We start from the raw sequence: 14,417 nt of genomic DNA on the forward strand, positions 1-14,417 counted from the left end.
CCCAACGTCGCCTCACCCCCTATGAGAAATGGCTGGTTACCCGCCCCTCTGAGAAGAAATTAATCTCTGACCTCTATCAACATTTGCTTCTTACAAACACCCACACATACAACGCAGGTAGATGTCGGTGGGAGCGGGAACTAGGTAGGGCCCTTACACACAAGGAGTGGAGCGGGATCTATCACAGAGCGCGGCATTGCGCATACCACACTGGTCTCACTGAAACCCTAACCAAGGTAGCCGCGTACTGGTACCGCCCACCAGAGCGCCTACACCAGGCAGATCATAGTGTCAGCGACCGCTGCTGGAGAGGGTGTGGGGAACTAGGCACGTTGGAACACCTATTCTGGAGCTGTAAACACATACGGGAATACTGGGACACAATCATAGACGAGGTAGACTCCCACCTGGATACTCAGCTGCCCCAATTCCCCGCCTACATTCTGCTGGGACTGCCCAATGCCCTGATGTACCCGCTGAAGTCCCGCAGGGGCCGTCTCATCGCCATTGCCCTAGGGGCTGCTACCCAAAACATTGTGGCATACTGGAGAACAACACACAGTCCCCCACACACAAGTTGGCTACACAGACTGTGGATGGTACTTGGAATGGAAAAGCTGTCACTAGTACTCTTTTGGTGGTCATCACTTTAGCGCCGTGGGTGCTGCTTGTGCGCTTGTGGGGGATCCCGCCGGGGTTCTATTGTTGAGCTCACCCCTGGAGATGATTCCGAAGAGACAGCGCAATTGTCGCAAAATGGCGGCTGTTGCCATGTCCTGTGTAAAGTCCCGGGATGCCGATTCCTTGCCCTTGTGCTCCGCTTGGGCCTGCACTGGTGAGCTCGAACCTACGATTGGCGACGTCCTGCAAGCGTTGAAGAAGTGGAAATCGACCATGGCCCGGGACTCTTGTGGGCAGGACGACGTGATGGCTGCCATTGCTCCCGGGTCGGCTCTTGAGGACGCGGATGGGCCCGGGGTGGTCGTTGATTGTTCCCCGCTTTCTGGTTGGGGCAGCGATGATCCGATACGTGAACGGGTGGAACCGCTGGTGATCATTGTCACTGGTACACACGGCTACCGTGAACAGTTCCTGCATTGCCATCGGGAGAGGGGGTCCCATTGGCTGCTTCCATTGATCGTCCAGCAACTTTTCCACGGCCTTTTCTCATCGCCATGTCCTATGCCCACTGGATCGACGCACATCGCGACGTTAGCTAAGAAAGGACTAGTATGAACCCGGTTCTTACTTCGGAGGACTACTGATCGGTGAATGGAGTTATGGACTGCCCCAAATTGTGATACTTTGTTGATTCCTTCATATTTACGTATTACCGAACACTTGCCAGTTTCGTTTTGGGCCACGCTCATGGCGTGTGTGGGCGGGGGGCGGGGGCCGCACCATTCGCTAAATGGTTCCTCTCCCAGGCTTTCCCTTTTTTTTCTCTCTTTTTCCGATTCTCTATATTATCTTACTCTATATTTCGGGTTCATAATTAGGGCGACAGGCACGCTGCTGGGGGGGGGTAGGCCGTAGCCTTCTGCAGGGGTGCAGGGTGGGACGGATGGATTAGGGTCTACTAGATAGCTCTTTGTTTCTATGGCTCTTTTGTGTCCTTTTCTTGGATCTCCACGACTGTGCGTAACCCCGCGGGGTGAGTTACTGGGAGGGGAGGAATAGGTATCATATGTAATGTGGTACCCATGGCTCTGTTTATCCTGAATTAATCGATCCGCCCCCAAGCACGTTCACTATTTGTATTATTGATCGCCATTACCACCGTGGGGCGGGTACAGTAATGTGGAGTCCCCCCTACTTCCTTTTCTCTTTAGTACTTTTGTTTTCTTATTTCTTGGGTTGGGTTGTATAATGATTGCAACTTATCTGTTTCCCTGATGGTTTTTATTACTGCGGAAACGCTGTTCAGCTTGTCTCTGGGTACATGTGGTCGGGCGTGGATACTACCAATGAGGAACTGTAAGCGTACCTATGTTTTGCATGCTCTGGACCTTTCTGATTATTGCCTTTTGGCTGTACTTTAATGAAACAGTTGGTTTGTTCCCCGCCATGTACGCCAGGTTGCTACCTATACAACTGATCCTTTATTCTTTAATATATAAAAACTAACCTCCTTTGATCCTATGTCGAGTGGTTCCAGTTAGTTAATATCATTGACTTGCAGCGTTGGGTAACATCGTCTAACCACTCCGTGCCTTTAATTGATAATGGTGCTTTCCAGTTTTGTTCCGTGGCCGGCCCCCGGGTTGTAGGCCCGTATTTGTACGCATCCATTTCCTCAAATAAATGTTTTCAAAAATTTTAAAAAGAAAATGGAGAAAGAGGCAGGGGCAGGGAAGAGCAAGTATGCTCGTGCCCTAGAAGAAAGGAAATTGGTTTTGGCTCATGAGTTGAGTTGAGAGAACTGGAGATCAAGGCCAAGCAGGTGGATTCCAGTTCAAATGGTGGCAGCGCACAGCCAGTGCAGGGGGGTAAAGTATTTATTCCCAAGGATTTGGTACAGCATTACAATAGGAGTGAGGATATCTGTGCCTGGTTGACCTCATATGAAATTGCATTGAGAATGAATGGGGTGCCTTAGCAGCATTGGGGACGGGCCTGTGGAACCATTTTGAGGCTTCTGGGAGGAGTGCTCTAGATCCCTTAGAATTAGCAGGTACCATGACCTATCAAAATATGAAGGAGGTCCTATGTCTCAGGTATGGACTTTCTCCAGAGCAGCACAGCTTGCAGTTTAGGAACTCCAAGAAGAAAGAGTCTGAGACGTGGATGGAGTGTGTGAATCTGTACTTGCGTGCACTGGAAGGTTGGATAAAGGGCAGCAAAGTAACTGATTATAAGGGGTTGTTGAATTTAATTAGTTGGGAGCACTTGAGTAGTCTATGTGTCCCAGAACTGCACCAGCATCTTTTAGACAGCAAGCTGACAAACCCCATTTAGCTTGCTAAGGAGGCGGACCGCTGGACCAGTACCAGGGTCCACATAGGAATTGTGGGTACCACAGCCAAAGGTGGGGGGGGGGGACAAGGGTAACCAAAAGGAGTTCTCTCAAGGGCCCCAAAACAGTTCCCAGGGAAAGGAGTCCCAACCCCCCAGACCTAGACCAACTTGGCCCCCTAAGACCACGCGGGACAACAGGGACAACAAGGGTCCCCCTACCTGCTATCACTGCAACGAGGTGGGCCACTTTTCCTCTAGGTGTCCCAAGAAAAATCCAGCACCCGCGGTGCCCCCATCTCGGGTTTAGTGAGTGTAGCTTTGGGAGCGGATTTGATTTCCAGTGGGGAGGAGGGACTAGCAGTAATGGCCCTTGTCTCTTTAGGAGACCAAGAGATGGTCCAGGACACCCCTCTGCCCCAGACCACTAAGAAATATGGGCAGTGAGTGACTTTCAATGGGAGGAGGGTGGAGGCTCTCAGAGACACAGAAGCCAGCGTGACATCCGTGAGGTGTCAGTGGGTGTCTGAAGAGCAGGTCATTCCCAATGCACTCCGCCCAGTAGCTGCAGCTGACAGCTCAGTGCGCCTCTGCAAAGTGGCGCAGGTTCCCTTTGAGTGAAGGGGGTCTCGGGTCTCTTAGAGGTTGTTGTAAGTCAAGCCCTGCCTGTAGACTGTCTGCTCGGTAATGACCTGGAGAGTTTCCCAGGGAAGGAGGTGGAACACCAGACTCATCTGGAGATGTTGGGTTTGCCCGCGTGGATCTGTGTGACCAAACGGGCTATGGCAGCCAGTAGGGGTGATTCAGCAGACCTGGAGCCTGAAACAGTGGGCCAGGAGACTGCCAAGAAGAGAAAGGGCAGGGGGCGTGGGAATCCAGCCCCAGCCGTACCCACGGTCCAGGAAGGAGCAGAACTTGAGGGGGATGCCCTGGAACCTACAGGGGAACTGGTAGCCGAACTGGGAGACCTACCTGAGCTGACCCATTGGCAGCAAGAGGGTGGTCCCTCCAGCAAGGAGTTCTGCAAGGCGCAGATGGAATGGCCTTCTCTCATTGCTGTGCGGCAACAAGCTGCAGACCAGACAGCAGGTGTAGCTTCCAAGGATCATCTCATTTACTGGGAAGATGGGTTGCTTTCTAGTGAGCCTAAGGTAGCTGAGCCCAGTGCAGCCCGTGTGCTGGTGGTACCCGAGCGCTTCAGGACCTTCCTAATGGGTCTGGCTCATGACTTGCCTCTCGCAGGACATCTGGGGCAAGACAAGACCTTCCAAAGGCTTGTCACCCACTTCTTCTGGCCCCAGATTAAGAAGCACGTCACAACATTGCTTGCCAGGCAAGTGGCAAAGGTGGAGGAAAGTGCAAGGCACCCCTCCAACCCTTTCCTGTGGTGAGCACCCCTTTCGAGCGGGTGGGCATCGACATTGTGGGGCCACTGGACCCCAAGACAGCCTTAGGCAACAGGTTCATCCTGGTCTTGGTGGACCATGCCACCCGGTACCCGGAAGCTGTCCCTCTCAGGACAATCACAGCACCAGTGGTGGGCCGTGCATTGATGGAATCTTTTCCCGTGTAGGGTTCTCCAGAGAGGTGGTCTCCGACCGGGGTACCAACTTCATCTCTAGGTACATGAAGTGTCTGTGGGAGGAGTGTGGGGTAACTTATAAGTTCACCACTCCTTACCATCCTCAAGGGAACTGGTTGGTTGAAAGGTTCAACCGGACCCTGAAAGGTATGATTATGGGCCTTGCGGAGCCCATGAGACGGAAGTGGTAGGTCTTTTTACCATGCCTGATGTTTGCCTACAGGCAGGTGCATCAGAAGTCCTTAGGGTTCAGTCCCTTTGAACTTCTGTATGGCCACCATGTTAGAGGATCTCTCACACTGGTGAAGGAGGGGTGGGAGAAAGGATGTGTTCAGCTACATGCCGGCCTTCCGCAACCAGACACAACGCTTCAGGAAGCTCGCTCAGGAATACCTAGAAGCTAGCCAGGAATAAATTAAAAGATGGTACGACCAGAATACCAGCCAGTGGAGCACATGCAAAAGCTTAGGTCTGGAGGTGAATTTTGGCAGCTTTAGAAGCATTCTTGCGGCAGCATTTTGAACTAGCTGCAGTCATCTGATAGCAGCCTTAGTAACTCCTAGATACAAAATGTTGCCATGAAATCTTATTCATAACAATTTCGGTTTTTCCCATTTATTCCAAATTGCCTCTAAGATTGAAAGTACTGATTGTAATCACTCTACTCTTCTCACTTTGTGAAGATGAACTAGGCACTGCCTCCTTGTGAGGAGGCTGAGGACCGGTACACTCACTTTCCTTGTAGCCCAAATGAGGATCCCAGGGTGGATGCTCAAGTCAGTCAGAGACCTTGAAATTGAAAAGGGACAAGGGTTAGGAAGAACGGAGGGGCAAGAGCAGGGATGGGCAAAACATCCAACATGAACAAAGGGCTACCACACACAGGAAGAGGAGGTGGAGGGAGAAGCCAACAGTAGAAAAGGGCGCGTAGAGACATGGAGAAAAACAGCTCTGTTATACCAAAGATGGAGTAAAAGTGTGGTTTGTTTTTGTTTGTTAGCTGATTCTTGTTTATTTTTCTCCCTTTTCCTGTTAACACGTATGAGCCTATTCACCCGGTGAGGGTAAAAGGGGAACCAAGTGTTGGAAATCCTGAAACAGTGAGTGACAGAGGAAAAGAAACCCAAAAGGGAAAGGGGTGGTGTATTTGAAGGGGAAGTATGAATGAAGACATAGTTGTGCACTGTTGATCACAGGACGTCACACTCAAAGAATTTAAGACAATCAAGAGAAATTCAGAGTGGACAAAGGGAATATAGTACTACTTTTAGAAATACTTGGCATACTAATTTTCATTAACACTTACCACGGCATTCCTCTGTTGTTCCTTGGGTGTCGGTGGCACCATCCCACTGGATCTAAGAAGAAGAGGCTAATACTGAAGAAGATATTACTGAAGCAAAAGACTTCTACAGAAAGGGGGCCTGAACCGAGGGAAGTACTTTTTGTTATGATTCTCAGTTTACCAGTCGCCTGAGAACCAAGACAGTCATGTGTAACTCAAATGTAATAATTAAAAGCAATCATACGCAAATTAGAAAAGCCTCCTAAGCTTTATTTCTGACCGTCCATCTACACTCCTCTTTCCTGATGCGCGGCTCTCCTGCCCCTAGCTCTTCCATCTGTGCTTGCACAAGAGGCTTATTATATAGAGTTGGTCTCACATCAGTAAACAAACTGTCTATCAACTCATCCTGTCCCTCTGAGTCACTCGCATTCTTTTCTGTCTCTGTTATCTTTCAGTATCGGAATTCGCCGGTAAACCACCAACAGTTTCTAACACTTCCTATCTCTATACTTTCTTCCGCAAACACAACCTCACATCCATCCAATAGTTGACATCATTACCAACCTCTCCTAGCAACATTTTCGTATGCGCTCTTTCATTTGCTACATAGTCCCACTCATTCAAAGCTTCAAACTGTGCAGGTCTAGGCTGTGGATTTAACTCAGACATAGCAGTCTTCAATTTTTTTATCTTTTCCACTTCAGATGGACCAAATATGGGAAACTGTACCTTCCTATTTTTAGCAGTAATTATATTCTATATTCTAAGCTATAGACCTGTATGCAAACCGTGCTGCATCAACATCTCATGTGTAGTAGTACCAATCAAGGGTAGAACAACTCCTCTATTAGCAGGAATCACTGACTTATTCAAATGTGGATCCACTGTAACCTAAATCTAGCTAACTAAATAATACTAATATAACAATTGCAATATGATTTTGAAACAGACAACCTAAACAGAACAAATACTTTGTCTGCATACTAGAATATGGGACGGAAATCAAACTCACCACTAAATAGTTAAAAACACCTCAGAGTGCTTTCAATCCTACTTTTATGGGTTCTTGACCAGCAGGAACCCACCTTTGGGTCTGTGCATCTATTCCAGTGCACAAAGAAATGAACCACACTACCCAAATTAGTTCATACACAACTAGACCATTAAGGACTTCAGAGGATTGGAACCTAAAAATTGATGTGACACCTATATTTATCTGAAGACAACCTTAATGTTTTATCTCAAGATCTTGGATTTCCATCTACTTGGCCAGAAAATGTGTAAGATTCTTCTCTGGTTACTAGTGGGGAAGGCTAACAGTTTGGTGATGTTGTGTTTTTTGTCACCCACCAGCATTCTGATCCAAGCAAAAGTGTGGACAGAACGGAGTGCTGGTAAAGTCTCAACGTGGTGTTCTTGATGCACTGAGAAGACCACACATTATTCAGAAACTTGAAGGCATTCCTGGTCTTCTTCACTCTAATCTGATGTCACTGCCAACCCCTCCATCACATCTGCTAGTACTGCCTAGGTAGGGGAAATCTTCAGTCATGGCAAGGGCCTCTCCATGGCATAACTTCTGATTTCTTCATCTTAATCTTCAGGGACACATGCTGTGCATAGATGTTAAGGCGAGAAGCCTTTTCCTGCATATGCTGATGCGAGTGGGAGAACAAGCTAGGTCATACACATAGTCGTGATCCTCCAGCATAGAGTAAAGGGTCCATCTGATGCCTCTTGTGTGGTATTCTGTTGTGCATCGCATCGCTCGGTTGATTATGTTGAAGAGCAGTGTGACATCATGCATCCCTGTCTCACACCAGTCTTAACGTTGAGTTTATACTCACTATCTCCTACCTTTCAGGTAAAATTATTATAGAAGCTCTTGTTGAGGAGAACTGCATGCTGAAGTATTTCATAGGCTCTCAGTATACACCCGAGGCTGTTACAATGGATACTAGCAAAGGCTTTCTCAAAATCAGTGAAGTTGATGTATACTTATGTATAGTTATCATTTTTGGTGCAAAATTCCAATAGTCTTCCTCCTTTATCGTTTGCTGTTCCACAACCTTCCTTTCCCATGGATCTGTTATAGTTTGCGTTGTTATTTCCCACTTTAGCGCTCAAGTCCACATCACAATCTTGAGGTCATGGTTCGGTACTGCTTTAACTTGCCTCTGTTGGTAAAATATGTCCTTGACTGTTTCCTTTGTTTCATGTGATGACGCCTTAGCTCTGGATAATGGAGGTGTTGCTGTGTCTGCCTTTAACCTGGCTATCATGAGTTTGCTATGGACTGACTTTTATTCAATTAGATATTTGTCTGTTCGCTTTCTTAGTATGATGGTTTCTTCCTTGTGATGTCGTCCCTTCCAGAGTACAGTACCATCTCTCCTGGGGTGGGTTTCATTCTGCCATATCCAGTCCACCTTCCTTCACCGAGCCCCGCCCCTGGATGTGTAGGTTTTTAGGGTCTCATCTCAGATGTTACTTGAGCCAGCTTTCTTGTGTCATACTTAGTTTGTACTTTCCAGAATCGCATTCTGCTCTTGTACATGGCCGCAGAATGTTCATCATCCTGTCTGTAGTTTGTATGTGCTTTGACTACTGCCAATCAGCACGTCTCATGCAGAGACTCTGGAATTCTCTTGTGCACAGAAGATTTAATAGTTCTTACTGTCTGTTCGATAACCATTGCTTAGTGCCCAACCCTCAACCTGGAGGACCAGTGGATCACGCTTCATCTGGTCTCTACCTTTTGACCTGTCTGACTTAGGCAATCCTGTCAAGAGACTAACCTCCCGCGGGCATAACTCTCCAGATCACTGAGACATGCAAGCCCCTGCTCAAGTGTGGTTTAACACAAGGTAGGTCTTATATATTCATATCAAGGGGTTATTGTTAGTGCCCTTGTTGTTGGGACAAACTAACCAACCGCGACTCAGCCCAGAAGTCTCTATTTTGCCTGGTAAGTTAATATTGGACATGGATTAATTCTGTCTTTATCTTTGACACAGACTTGGTCCGACTGATGAGCACCCCATAGTATTTTCAGAATATGATCAGGATATCTAAAATACGGGTCATAGACTGAGCTAGGTCTGCGAAGTAGAGTAGGAGATCATCCGTATATGAGATTGCATCTTCCCAGTCTGGTGTCCACCTTATTCCTCTAATTTTGGCGTCCACCCTCACCCAGTTAGCCAGATGCTCCATGTCAAGCAGGAACAGTATGGGCGAGTGGGAGCTCCCTCTGTTCGACTCACACTCACTGGACATCCCTCCATTGACCTGTGCCTAGGTTCTGGTGTAGAGGAGCCAAAAGAGGAAGGGTATTCATCTTGTCAGAACTAGGATCCACACACACCCAGCAAGCTAGATGTCATGCTTCATCATATGAACCTGCTCCTCATCAGGTCGGTGCTGCAATACCCGTCGGGCACCCATAAAGGGCATCTTTAGCAGAGATCTTTTGTTCCTGGCTGTATGGTGCGGTGTGTGTGAGGGGCCTAGTGGTGTAGATGTGAGTGAGTAGAAGTGATTTAAATCAAGTTGGATAGTCCAAAATATGATTTTATTCAGACTGGCTATCCACCTGACTAAAAACAAACAAAGAGTGGCAGCCTGCTGACATCAGGGTTCAGCTCAGCTATTCTCATCTCTGTAGGCCCCATGCGAGGAACTCTGGCCCAAACCCTAACTTCTGCAGTACCGACAACAAGTAGGCCTACTCTACAAAGTTAGATGCCTTTTCTGCAACTAGTGCCAACAGAACCGTTGGCTCCCTCAGAGTTCCCTGTTTCGCTAAGTATCCAAACAGCTGATGGAGGCTTAGCCTCGTGGACCTTTGGGACATGAAGACAGAGTGGTCTGGGGCTGTTAACTTATCAATGACCTGGATTAGGTGGTTCACTATCACCTTTTTCAAGATCTTCACCTCCAGGTTGAACAGAGTGATAGGTCTATAGGAGGCACACTGCTCCACAGGTTCCCCCCCCTTGTGGATCAGCACTATGGTGGCCATCCGGAAGTTCTGCAGCAGGGATCCCACCCCTGCTCAGCCTTATAGAACATGTCCCTAAGAGGGTCCACCAGTTTACTCCCCCGGCATTTTTATAATTCTCGGGGGAACCCATTGGGGCCAGGAACCCTAACCTCCGGTCACTTGCATGATTACTTCCCTGATTCCCTGCCTTCTATGCTACATTTAAGCATCTTTCTATCCTCGTAGGCTACAGGAGTTGGGATATCCCCAACAAACATGTAGCATCCGTGGCAATCTGTCTCCACCCGGGACTCAAGTAGGCTCCCCAGGTATACCGCAAATGTCTCAGCTATTTCTATACAGTATGGACACAATCCCCTCTTTGTCCTCTACATGTTGCATCCATCACTGGCATTCCTCCCTGTGTGCCAGCCAAGCCAATCATTTCCCCGACTTGTTCCCCAATTCATATTACCTTTGCTGCTTGGTCCTATAATATACCAGTGCCTCCTAATCCATCATTCTTTTGTACTCCTCCCTGGTGAGGGTGATTTTACTTATTAAGTCAGGGCTGTGTTTGCATATACTGTCTGCCTCCCACTGCCACAGGTGGTCTTCCAGGGTTCTGACTTCCCTGTCCCATTCCATCTTTTTCCCTGAAACATGGGGGATGAGGTACCCTCTGATTACTGCCTTCTATGCTTCCCAGACACTGACTTTCAATTGTACCAACGTTGCATTTTCCTGAAACTATTTGTCTTTCACCATCTTTGGAAACCCCTTGGTTTGCCAGTCAGTTAAGTCCCATGGGTCCAGCCTCCAACCCGGGTGGGCCTGGCGGGCCTGGGCCATCAGTTGTGTGGGGAGTGGTCAGAGATTCCCCATGCCAAGTATTGTGTATCGCAGAATCGTCATTCCTGTGTCCCTGGTATGAAGAGCTGTGCCCGGGGCGTGGGAGTATTGCTTGTCTGTAGGATGTTCCTCCCACCATAAATCCACCTGCTCTACCACCTCTGTAAAAATGCATTGTCATGCCCCACCCCCATCCCTTGCTTGCCCCAGATGGCCCTGTCCTATTCACCCCGCATAGTGAGGCTGAAATCCTTCCCGCCAGTAGTACTGGCATGTGAGGCAGGCGAAGCATCCATTCTCCCATCTGTCCCAGAAATTTCTATTGTAGCCCCGGTGGGAGATACCAAGAGGCCATTGTCGGGTTCTCCCCTTCAAACCCCCCCCCTCACTGCAGTAAAGCATCCACTCCACCCCCCCACCCCACGAGTCGGTCCATGTTTATGTGATCTGTAGTGGAAGAGACCTAGTAACCAGAATGCCAACTCCTCCTGACCCTGTTGTAAACCATGAGTGCGCGAGTAACTTGTATCTGCCTTTCCCAAGAACCCACAGTTGTTCTCCACTAGGGCGGTCTCTTGGAGCAGGACAATGTCAGGTTTGCGCCTGTATAGCTATTTAGATACCACCCCCCGTTCAGCTTGTGTCCTAGCCCATTTACATTCCAAGATAGTATAGTGAGCCCGTCTTTGTACCCCTAGTCCGTCGCTGTGTTGCCATGGGTACTGTGAGTAGTGAATATTCTTTTGAGTGTCCCTGGTCGGTGTGAGTGTGCGTGTCTCCCAAAAACGTCGGTCTACCCATGTCCATGTGTAAACTCCCCCCTCCAAACAACCTCAAACTGCGTGTTTGAAACAACCTCCTTCCCCAGCACTTGAGGTGCCTATCGCCTTCCCATTCCCATTATTAAACCTTAACTTGAACTTCTGAGTTCCATGTTTCCTTCCGTCGCCTCATTAATGGAGTAACACTCTTTTTTGGTAGAAGCGTGTTAACCTCTGTTTCTCTGTGCCTCCGCTTGCATCACCATTGGACTATCATCTGCTTGTCCGCTGTACCATAAGTCTGTGTTCAACCAAGGCAACTGTGGGTCTAGAGTGGAGTCTACTCTTACATCTGACTTCGGCATCACCCCCTATGTCTTCTCATTGCTCCTCACCCTCTGACTCTTGGATGATGTACTTTCCTATCAGTGCTGTCCTTTTCCCACCAGTTGCCATCCCTTGAGCCACTCCCAAGGCTCCACCGGAGTTTGGAAAAACTAGGAGCGCCCTTCTGCTGTTACCTTTAGGTGTGCCAGTATGTGGTATTGGGTTCCCAAGGCCTACATGCTCCACAGAATACCCACTTACACCAAAAGAACTGTTGGCACGGAAACTGAAAAGTACAAAAGACAAGTTTATTAAGACCCCATGGGGTGGTGGTACATTCCTACAGCACCCTTCGGCAATGCAAGAAGTATCACACCGAACGTTGGTGCGAGTCCTTCTTTTATACAATTTGCAGACAATAAAAAGGTAGGCGGTACATGGTCACAAAGGTTAGGTACATATATGGTCATTTTTGGAGCACAGCCAACTCATGGGAGGGGTTACAACTCCACTGGTCAGTTTGGCGGAACATTCCTGAGGGGTGACTGGTCAGTTTGAACTGCGCATGTACAGGCTTGACCGTTACTAAAAATAGCCTGTTGCTGGGCAAACTCGAGCGGTCAGCGGCATGGACAAAGGACAAAAGGGCATGCTGACCACGAGGCCGCTCATTCCCTAAAATGGCCGCCGTAACATACAAAATGGCGTTTTCGAATAAGGCCAAGTTAAGGGAAATAACGTGTAGCAAAGCTAAGCGCTAACCCAGTCTTTGTCAAATTACGACAAGTAAGACCATCAGATATTGCAGGTTCTGTCTCCAGAGCTCTGCCTTTATCTTATCGAAAGATCTGCGCTGAGCCTGCACGTCTTGGGTGTAGTCCAGGACAATCATTATTGCGTGTTTTTTGCAATTACAGTGGACTTCACTTACAAGCTGCCCTCAGGATTACATTGTGGTCCCTGAAGTTGAGCATATGGGCCAGGAAGGGTCTCGGTATGGCCCCTATGAGCGTCGGGGCCCTGGGTAACCGGTGTGCTAGTTCGACCACAAAGTGTGGGGAGAGATCACCTGTTTTTAGTGTGTGGTGCATCGTGTTCTCAACAAATCGTTCTGCGTCTGTGCCCTCTACCTTCCCCGCTATACCCACCAGACATACGTTGTAGCGCCTGGACCATCTCTCTTCATCTTTGGCCTTGATATTTAGTTGGATAGTCCTCTCTTTAAGCTGGGTCCCTTTTGGAGATATTTCCCATATCTGTGTGGAGAAGATTGATATCCACTGCCACTATATCAATTTTATTTTCTACGGCTGAGGAGGCATGTAGCTGTCCTCCAGGGGAGGGGGGGACCTCCACTCCCCCTCCCACTTTTACACCTCTTAACATGTATTAGTTCATTTTGATAGACTGAGGGAGCTTTGTGAATTTGTCGCTCCATTGTATGGGTAGTCCCCTCTGTCCTATTGGTAGTGTGTACGGAGCAGGACAACGACAAGCTCACTCTCTGTGGTTGCTGGCAACCTTTGCAGTATCAGCCCTGGATGCTCAATTCTGTCATGCTCCCTTCTCGGCAGGTCATTGCTGTGTTTGACTTGTTGGAATCTACATGAATGGGGCTGGGTTCAGCCCCAGATGCCTATTTCGGTTGTTGAATTGGTCTCCCTGGCCGGCGTTCTGCTAGGGGCCATGTCTGCTGTTGCCATCTTTGATTTCAGCCTCTGCCACGAGTACAGGATATGGCTAATCTGGTACGTTGTCCTGCTCTGCCTTTGGCTACCTCCCATCTGCCACTGGGATCTGCTGCCTACCATTGGGGAGGGAGGGGATTTCAGTCAGTGCTATGTTTCTTCGGCCGGAGCTCGCGGTCTGCACGTCAACCCGCCAAGACGTCCAGGCCACGCCCTGTTGTAATATTTTCCAGGCAATTGCTAACCGCATGTTTGGCATGATAGTTTTCACGATAAACATTATACATGTATTCTACATACCTGTAACCATAGAGTTTTTTACATAATAAGACAAAACACCAATGATTTAAAAGTAAGTTGAGGAAAAGGTGTGGTCATATCTTTTAAAGAATAAAGTAGCCTATATTATTCAAAGTCCCCTCAGAATTTTACGACTTTATGAAGGAACTCCCCAGTAACTTGCAATATCCTTATAAAGTACATTAGGATTGTATCCCGTATATTGTTTTTATTATTAGTAGTAGAAACGTATTTTCGGAGTCTACATAGTATACATATATATGTTGCCAAATAAGGAACTTCGCTTAATGCTGCCATATAAAGAACTGCGCGAGTTACATGACCAGACAGTTTATATATCTAGGATACTTGTAAAACACAGCATGCCACCTTCCTGTTACTTCAGTGACTGTATGTAGGCCGATATCAGCAAAGGTTTTGTCTGGCAATGTGCCACGTTTTAGAAGAATCAATCAACTGGTGTAGTGTGGATTTAATAGTGTACATTTAACTGACTGGTGACTTGTTGAAACGAACAATAAAGCTATGACAACGTCCATTTTCCAGAGCTTGTAATATGTTTAACTTTGTGTACGCAATGGTGTGTGTGTTCTAATTGGTTCATAAAAAATCATCTTAATGCGCAGACATTAATAAAGGTATTTGTCTAAAGGTTCTCCTGAGTTCTTGTTTGAAGTAA

At 47.9% G+C, this 14,417-nt stretch overlaps 1 protein-coding gene across 1 annotated transcript in view; it reads left to right on the forward strand.

Moving 5' to 3' along the window:
• ITGB1BP1 (integrin subunit beta 1 binding protein 1) overlaps positions 1 to 14,417 on the forward strand; it is a 327,961-nt gene that overhangs the window by 46,169 nt on the left and 267,375 nt on the right. The gene's annotated exons all lie outside the window — the stretch shown is intronic.

This window comes from Lissotriton vulgaris, chromosome 6, assembly GCF_964263255.1.
Source record: "Lissotriton vulgaris chromosome 6, aLisVul1.2, whole genome shotgun sequence".
In the NCBI taxonomy this organism is placed as follows: Eukaryota; Metazoa; Chordata; class Amphibia; order Caudata; family Salamandridae; genus Lissotriton; species Lissotriton vulgaris.